The 9303-nt window shown below is 37.4% G+C and overlaps 1 protein-coding gene and 1 long non-coding RNA gene across 3 annotated transcripts in view; one reads left to right on the top strand and one right to left on the bottom strand.

The window, feature by feature from the left end:
* LOC103148283 (glypican-5-like) overlaps positions 1-9303 on the top strand; it is a 95808-nt gene that overhangs the window by 84639 nt on the left and 1866 nt on the right. The gene's annotated exons all lie outside the window — the stretch shown is intronic.
* Positions 1-9303, bottom strand: part of LOC103148282 (uncharacterized) — a 38318-nt gene that overhangs the window by 28158 nt on the left and 857 nt on the right. Inside the window, exon 2 of the long non-coding RNA XR_001664092.1 lies at positions 2654-2775. This is a non-coding gene — a long non-coding RNA (uncharacterized LOC103148282). The remainder of the gene's footprint in view (positions 1-2653; positions 2776-9303) is intronic.

Genomic DNA, 9303 nt, shown 5'->3' with positions numbered 1-9303 from the left:
GGATTTTGAAGATTTATTCATATAAAACTCACTAGGAAATGTACATGTTGTGCGCAGTTGACATTGATGATACGATAAGCAGCTTTATTGACGCTATAAACCAAACCAACATGCATGCAGTAAAACATGAAGATTGCAGGCATACATTTAGGGGAAATCATGTATTTTGAGACCATCTGGATTTGAGTTTAGTACAGCAGACAAAAAACAGACAGAATCTCTTGAATGGTAGCATATATACACTTCCGCTTGACTATAATGAATGATGATGATGTGTGAATGCAAACGTAAGATGGTAGAAGACCAAGTAAAACAGAATGAATGCGAGTTTATTTCGGCATCCTTCACGCTTGTCTGTCTGCAAGGACAACCTGACACCTGCCAGCGCAATGAGGCATCTGGTGTCTGAGTGCACACAGGTGTAGTGTGTATTACGTGTACTTTGTTGTGGTGATCCGTGCGTATGTGTGCGTGCATTTGCATGTGAGACTGAAAAGTTGCGTTGTACATTTAGTGTTGGTTTTCTTTGAAGGTTTCCAAATTATCTTGCATATCCGCCACTGTAAGTAGCCCAGGTCACTGTGTTCCCAGAGGCCCACATGCCAATTTATCTCATGTATATGTGTTTTTGTTTGTGTTAAGGATGTAAATTTTATTCTGTCCTGGACGTGCAATAGTCCTGACAGATTGCTTTAGTGCGACCTCTACTCTGGAGTTGTCACTCTGTATTGCTGGTTGCTATGGTAGATTCTGCCTAAGACCCATGCTCCACATATATACACAGTCCCAGTATTTGGAACTCCTTTGCTCCTATATGTTTCCCACTAGGCAGGCAGTAGCTGTCTTGTTTTTTACTGTTTGAAATGTACAGAGTTCCAGTATTCAACAAAACATTTAGAGAACTTGTGTGTGTGTGTGTGAGCGTCATTGTTTGTTTTTCAAAACTAAATAGCAGAGACATAAAATGTCAGCAACCTAGAAGAGCAGTAATTGTCTGTAAATTCATCTTGCACTCCTCTCCACTTTATATCATCCACATACATTTTTTTTAATATTACAGTGAAAAACAATAAAAAGACACTGTGTGAGTTCTTGGAAAGATAAATACTCATGTGACATGGTGACAACGAGACTTTGCTTTCATTCTGTGAACAGTATCTGATTCACTAAACACCTAAACACACAGCAGTCTTCTAAGACCTATCCTAGAAAACACTAGATATGCATGGATGTCCTTTTTAAAAGGTTTTTAAAGTTGACCAGTGCTTGCTTTTATTTAGACTCAAACAATATCTGCAAAATTAAGCCTCTTTTAATTCACGCAACCTGTGTAAATAATTCAACTTCAATTAGACACCACTGGATGTCTATTCCCCTTTGACTTCTCGACCAAATTTTCTCATAGCTTAGAGGAAAAGGTAATGTCTTTTCTGTGTCTTATCGCTATAATTTTATTTTCTTGGGATGCTATTATATAATATCAATATTTGTGATGTAGAACTTGTCAAACTGTCAATGTAAAGAACATTAATCTGCGTCACTCATCGCACACTCTATGTGTGCGATGAGTGATTACAGAGAATTTTGTTTATATAATGTCCCTTTTCACAAATCTATTCAGATATGTTCTGAGGCAGCAATTCAATCTGTGAGATGCAAAACAGTCAAACACAGGAAGACAAAACCCAAGAGTGTGATCTGTGGAGAGTGAAATTAAGTTATTGACAGCAATAGCTCAGCCAGATGGCTCCTTCAAGGAAGGAGTCGCAGCTAAGCACTGTGACACGAGACCAGGTGTAGTTTCCATCACAAAAATAAATTGAGAGACAGCAGAAAATTAATAACAACAAGCACAGATAAAGCATAAATAGAGAGGATTAGGAGAAAATAGCAAAGTGAGAAAAGGTGGTCAGTAGGTCCTCTAGTAGTTCATAGCAGCATAACTACAGGTCAGGATAACCTAAACCTCCCTACCTCTAAATTATTGTAACAGAATTCAGAGACAAAACCCTCTCAAAATATGACGTTAGGAGAAAGTTATTTTTTGTTTTATTTTGTTTTGTTTTTTTTTTGCTTGTTTGCTTCTTTTCTCCTCCACAATATGCATGTGTGCGCAAGGATTACAACAGCAGTGGGTGGAATGATCGCAAGATTTAAAAAGACAGGTTCAAAAGATGCCCTTGTTGTTTCACTAAACAACAACACACTGTTTGGATAAGATTTGCCAGAGTGGAATTGTAGTTTCAGACATTTGCAACCTGTTTTAGGGGGTACTTATACTAATATAATTATCACTTTGTAAGAGGATGCGATATTTTCTTCATTGCTACATTACCTTTATTTATTTAACCCATATATTCAAAAACCGACATTATTTATTTATTTATTCATTTATTTATTTTTTGAAAAATCTTATTCAAAGCAATTCTCCTTTAACTTCTTCCCATCAATACAATACCGTACTAGCGGTATATATCAGGATGAAGAGCTGTCACCCACATCATGCGTCGGAGAGTATATTTGCATGTATTCTTGTGTACATGCACCATGAGCTTCATAAATCCCCCTGTTTTGTGCTTGCTTAAATTTATGGGGCTGGCTTTGTGAGGAGTAAAAACTGTGTCAGAAGTCACTGGTGTTAATGAAAGCTCACCATGCAGCAGACTCGGTGGCCTTGTCAAAAGCCAGACTCACAAGCTGCTTCAAAGTCCCCGACCACTGCATCCGCCACCCGTGAACTGCTTAACAGGGAGGGCCAATGCAAGGTCAAGGCAGCTGTGGGAGCCAAGACAGAGAGAGGAAGGAACAGACATGAGGCATGATGAGAAGCAAGATACTGATCCCATCAACTTCCACAACACACATTTAATACGGCATCAATCTATCCTCTGCTTTCAGCCGTCCTATAATTGCACACAGAAAGCAGAGCAGAGGTGCTTTAAAGCTATTATAAAAATGTCAAAGTTAAAGATAGGCATATTCAACTTTGTGAACGTTTCAAATGCAATGCTCCACAGAAGGCTACACTTAAATATAGACGGGTGCCATTAAATAAATTCCATTCATTGGTATTAAAAATATATATATGATTATAACAACGGAGATTATAATATTTGTAGTAACTACAAGTATGTTTTCAGTCTGGAAAAGCTGCTTTGTCAACTCAGAGTCAGACAGTGTGATAAGTCTGAGTGGACAGCAGCATATTTCCTTCGTGGAGCACAGTTCAGGTTCACCCAGGATTTATGCACAGGACCAAACACAGGTTTGACTTTGTTTTCTAGGAACATCTCACCAGATTTGTTCCTTTATGGATTACTGAACCATCACACGGGTGGCTCAGTGTTATAATAATCCTACCTTTGTATGGTATTTATGTTTATTGTTTGTGTCAGATCTAAGGACAATGATGAGTTAGACAAAATCCGTTTAAGACAGAGATAAGTTTGACATGTTTACGTTTATTTATTTATTTTTTTAATTTTCAGAACTTCTTTTGTACGACAGCAGATATATTTTTACTTGACACCAAGCTAAACAGAAAGTAGGAAATATGCAAAGGAGGAGCATTACATTCTTTTACAAGTGGATGAGTAAGGAATAGTCATATGTTGTTGTATTTTGTGAGTTAAACCAGCGACCTTTCAAGACTTTCTCATGTCTCTAAACAATATAATCTGAATATCATTCGAGTTTAAACAAATGAGAAATTAGTTATATGCACCTTGTAACTTTTATGCAACATAGTTGCATTATAGCCGGACTGTTGTTTCTGTTTGCTTGTTTTCTGAAAAACACCAGAAACAAATACATATACCTAGACTGATCAATGACCATGATTCAGAGTTGAGCCAGTTTGTCTCATAATTATTACTACAGACAGCTAACATGAATGATTAGGAAGACAGTATGCCTATTCATCTGGGAATATTTGTAACTGAGATAAATTATACATTGAAGAGAAAATTGTGTTGAGGTCAGAAGTAGTATATTTTACCAGTGTTACCAATTTTTATAATGCTTTGTGTGCAGCCAACATAGCATTACAAACATTTTAAAGAAACTGTTTAGAAATAACAATAAAGATGTCAATAATTGTTTTACATTTTCTTATTTAAAATGTCCTCAAATGAGGATCAATACTTCTTTCTTTCTTTTGTTCCATCCTGTATTTGTGTTTGCCTTGCCTCTTGGCCAGAGCTACTCTATTGTTTTAGTCAGACTTGCTACAGGCAGCTGTGTTTTCTCCCTGCCCAGTGGGAAATTGTTTCTCTAAACACACAAGCTAGCCCATCTGGGAAAGCATTAGTGACAAAGGACACTATGAACCAATTCTCACACACTTTGCCAACACACAGGTCAACAGGGTCCTGAAGCTGTGTGTTTTTATCAGAGCTGATATTGAATAGTCAGTTGTAAAGTTACACAATTGTCTTTTTAGTCTACTTTAGGTCTAACTAGCAATATAAAGCTAGCATTTTCTATGCTATATATTGTCCAATCTAATTTATTAGTTCTGACCTTCTTTTATTAGTTTTTATTGTTATTCATTGCGTAACACTTTTATTACTTAAATTACATTTGTCTTTTAGTAATTGACAATCTGGTGGAAGACGCGTGTCCCTGTGTCCCTGTGCCCCTGCACAGCCTTGATCTGACGTAAAGTGATTGATTCCATCTGTCTTGATATGAATGATGAAGGATATCCATCCTTCTTCTACTTAAAAGGCCAACTGCTCTCCTCCCCGCTCCCTCCCACCCGTTGTTTTTCTGTCTTCCTTGATCTTTTCTGCTTTTCCCCCTTCATATTTGGCGGATTTACACATGAGCCAGCTTATAAAGAATGGCTTATCTGCTAACATTGTTTGATTATGACAACAAAACCACATTACGTTTTCATCTTGGATTGTTTTGTGTTCTAAGCTGCTTCAGTCCAGCTTGTTTTTTCAGGTTTCTACCATGTTCCGCAATGGCTCAGTGGTATCGAATGTTGTGACACAATATTTCAAAGCAGGTGTTTTTGATAGGTTTTTATTTCTAAAATGTGACAAGAGTGAGTAAGAAACTCAATGAAGCTGAAATCTTACAAATGGCTTCACAAGTTTGTTCAAACTGAGGATTTGCTGGTTTTGAAAGTCCAAGCAATTAAGACGAATCCAACGCTCATTTTACTGAATGAGCGCTGGATTCAGTAAAACGTTAGATTTCAATAGTGCTAAATCACAATGAATGATCGTGTGGTACTTTACAAGGAAAGCAGGTCCAGCTCATATTTAGGATTAAATAATCAAATTATTACAGGTACGTGAAATCATATAGAACATTGTTTCCCAACCCTGGTTGTCGAAGCATCCAGCCCTGCATGTTTTAGGTGTTTTCCTTTTTCAGCACACCTGATTTTGAAATGGTTGCTGATTAAGTCTTTTGCTGAACTGCATTCATCTGGATCAGAAAAACTAAAAACTTGTCATCAACATTTTCACAAGCACATCTTCGGACAGTTCACATGGACGTATTTATACATCCTCAGAACTTTGGTTGCTGTATGTAGCTCCTAAAGCACAACTGTCAATTGTTTCTGTTTGTAAGGATAAAGTATTGTACCTTCACACGGTGTGGACGAATGAAGACATCATTTAAAGTGCCAGGAGCCTACAATATGACACTATCTGGCAATTCTCCCAAACTGTGTTGCAACTTGCATTTGAAATAATCTGTTTCATTAATCTTTCATTCAGCTGGCCTGTGGAGATGCACGTTGACTTGTTCCTTTAAATCTCAGTGTTCTGACATTTCTGCCATGAGCTACACCCCGCTGCCATTACGCAATAACAGCAATCTGACTTGGGATAAATGATGTCTTTGTCTATTGTCTACCAGAACAACAAAAAAATCACTGGCACAAGAAACACTCCACTCTCCAAAGCCCTGCCATGCCCTGTTCACAGAGGGATCCACAGAAACCCAGGAGCATGGTTAGGGATGAGTTGTTTCTACTCAGCCCAACAAAAGAATGTAAATTCAAAGACACTTGGAGGAAAGAAAAAATAAATCATCGGACACTCGAGAAAAGGAATGTGTTTTCTCTTTTACTTAAAAAAAAAAAATAAGAGATTTAGATTCATTGTTTTGCTAAAGAATTTTTTGTATTTCACGAACATATTGGATTACCAATTACATTGTCCTACTTTGGAGCAGTGTAAAAGCCATGTCCCGGTTGAAAGACAGCAATTTAAATAACTGCTGAATGTGCCCGTTTTAGAACAAGTAACAGAATACTTTTCTTCAAAATGTACATTTCGAGTTCCATGTCTTTCCATCTTTAGCCACATCTGCAACCAATATATANCTACTTTCACCTGTGGACTTGTAAACAAGACATCCAAACACATGAACGGAGTCCGTGAGGAAGTGATTGGCCCCCCCACCCCCGAACCCAGCAGCAAGCAATCCACCAGTTAAGAACAATGACCTCAAACTCAGGACGAGTGAATTTATCATTTCTGCTTCAAATCTGATTGCAAACTACTTGCATGTCAACAAAACCGTAGCAACTTCAAATGCTCCCACAGGCCCTGCTGAAAAGTATATCAATTTGAATAATAACTTGTAAGTTGTAAGCCTTCTCCAGATTTAAAAAGCACACTTGAACTGAACAAACAAAGCCCCATGTCAATTTCACCAATTCTACGCAAGGACCCGCTATATTATAATATATATCCAGAACTTTCAGTATCTTGAGACAAATCTTCTCCCCTGATGGTGCCTTTAGAAGGTGTTCTTCTAACAGTCTCAGTATCTTTAGACCTTTAGATGGACTTGCCTTTTCCCAAGTCTTTCTCCTGCACACCGAACATGTTGTCTGGATCGTGGAGATCCTGAATGTGTTCCCACCACCTCCCACAACTATGTTCTTAAATATGATCAGCAACAGTTATAAGATACATTTAATACTTTTTCCTGCTACATCACTGACTCTTATACTAGAATTACTAAATTGTTCAGAATGTTTATTTTCACCAAAAAAAGAAAGTTTTTTGTTTTTTTTTTTCTGTTGAATTTCATTTGACTGCCAAAATCATTATTGCACATTCTGATTTGTAAAGTAAAATCTTAGGCAGGAACATGATCATTTTGAATAAATACTGATACTAAGGACTCAACTGCATTTAAGTAGTTTATATGTGGATTTTGAAGATTTATTCATATAAAACTCACTAGGAAATGTACATGTTGTGCGCAGTTGACATTGATGATACGATAAGCAGCTTTATTGACGCTATAAACCAAACCAACATGCATGCAATAAAACATGAAGATTGCAGGCATACATTTAGGGGAAATCATATATTTTGAGACCGTCTGGATTTGAGTTTAGTACAGCAGACAAAAAACAGACAGAATCTCTTGAATGGTAGCATATATACACTTCCGCTTGACTATAATGAATGATGATGATGTGTGAATGCAAACGTAAGATGGTAGAAGACCGAGTAAAACAGAATGAATGCGAGTTTATTTCGGCATCCTTCACGCTTGTCTGTCTGCAAGGACAACCTGACACCTGCCAGCGCAATGAGGCATCTGGTGTCTGAGTGCACACAGGTGTAGTGTGTATTACGTGTACTTTGTTGTGGTGATCCGTGCGTATGTGTGCGTGCATTTGCATGTGAGACTGAAAAGTTGCGTTGTACATTTAGTGTTGGTTTTCTTTGAAGGTTTCCAAATTATCTTGCATATCCGCCACTGTAAGTAGCCCAGGTCACTGTGTTCCCAGAGGCCCACATGCCAATTTATCTCATGTATATGTGTTTTTGTTTGTGTTAAGGGTGTAAATTTTATTCTGTCCTGGACGTGCAATAGTCCTGACAGATTGCTTTAGTGCGACCTCTACTCTGGAGTTGTCACTCTGTATTGCTGGTTGCTATGGTAGATTCTGCCTAAGACCCATGCTCCACATATATACACAGTCCCAGTATTTGGAACTCCTTTGCTCCTATATGTTTCCCACTAGGCAGGCAGTAGCTGTCTTGATTTTTACTGTTTGAAATGTACAGAGTTCCAGTATTCAACAAAACATTTAGAGAACTTGTGTGTGTGTGTGTGAGCGTCATTGTTTGTTTTTCAAAACTAAATAGCAGAGACATAAAATGTCAGCAACCTAGAAGAGCAGTAATTGTCTGTAAATTCATCTTGCACTCCTCTCCACTTTATATCATCCACATACATTTTTTTTAATATTACAGTGAAAAACAATAAAAAGACATTGTGTGAGTTCTTGGAAAGATAAATACTCATGTGACATGGTGACAACGAGACTTTGCTTTCATTCTGTGAACAGTATCTGATTCACTAAACACCTAAACACACAGCAGTCTTCTAAGACCTATCCTAGAAAACACTAGATATGCATGGATGTCCTTTTTAAAAGGTTTTTAAAGTTGACCAGTGCTTGCTTTTATTTAGACTCTAACAATATCTGCAAAATTAAGCCTCTTTTAATTCACGCAACCTGTGTAAATAATGCAACTACAATTAGACACCACTGGATGTCTATTCCCCTTTGACTTCTCGACCAAATTTTCTCATAGCTTAGAGGAAAAGGTAATGTCTTTTCTGTGTCTTATCGCTATAATTTTATTTTCTTGGGATGCTATTATATAATATCAATATTTGTGATGTAGAACTTGTCAAACTGTCAATGTAAAGAACATTAATCTGCTTCACTCATCGCACACTAACTGTGTGCGATGAGTGATTACAGAGAATTTTGTTTATATAATGTCCCTTTTCACAAATCTATTCAGATATGTTCTGAGGCAGCAATTCAATCTGTGGGATCCAAAACAGTCAAACACAGAAAGACAAAACCCAAGAGTGTGATCTGTGGAGAGTGAAATTAAGTTATTGACAGCAATAGCTCAGCCAGATGGCTCCTTCAAGGAAGGAGTCGCAGCTAAGCACTGTGACACGAGACCAGGTGTAGTTTCCATCACAAAAATAAATTGAGAGACAGCAGAAAATTAATAACAACAAGCACAGACAAAGCATAAATAGAGAGGATTAGGAGAAAATAGCAAAGTGAGAAAAGGTGGTCAGTAGGTCAGCATAACTACAGGTCAGGATAACCTAAACCTCCCTACCTCTAAATTATTGTAACAGAATTCAAAGACAAAACGCTCTCAAAATATGACATTAGGAGAAAATGTTTTTTTTTTTTTTTTTTTTTTTTGTTTTGTTTTGCTTGTTTGCTTCTTTTCTCCTCGACAATATGCATGGGTGCGCAAGGATTACAACAGCAGT

This window comes from Poecilia formosa, unplaced genomic scaffold, assembly GCF_000485575.1.
Source record: "Poecilia formosa unplaced genomic scaffold, Poecilia_formosa-5.1.2 Scaffold202, whole genome shotgun sequence".
NCBI lineage: Eukaryota > Metazoa > Chordata > Actinopteri > Cyprinodontiformes > Poeciliidae > Poecilia > Poecilia formosa.
This window is presented reverse-complemented; position numbering and strand designations above follow the sequence as displayed.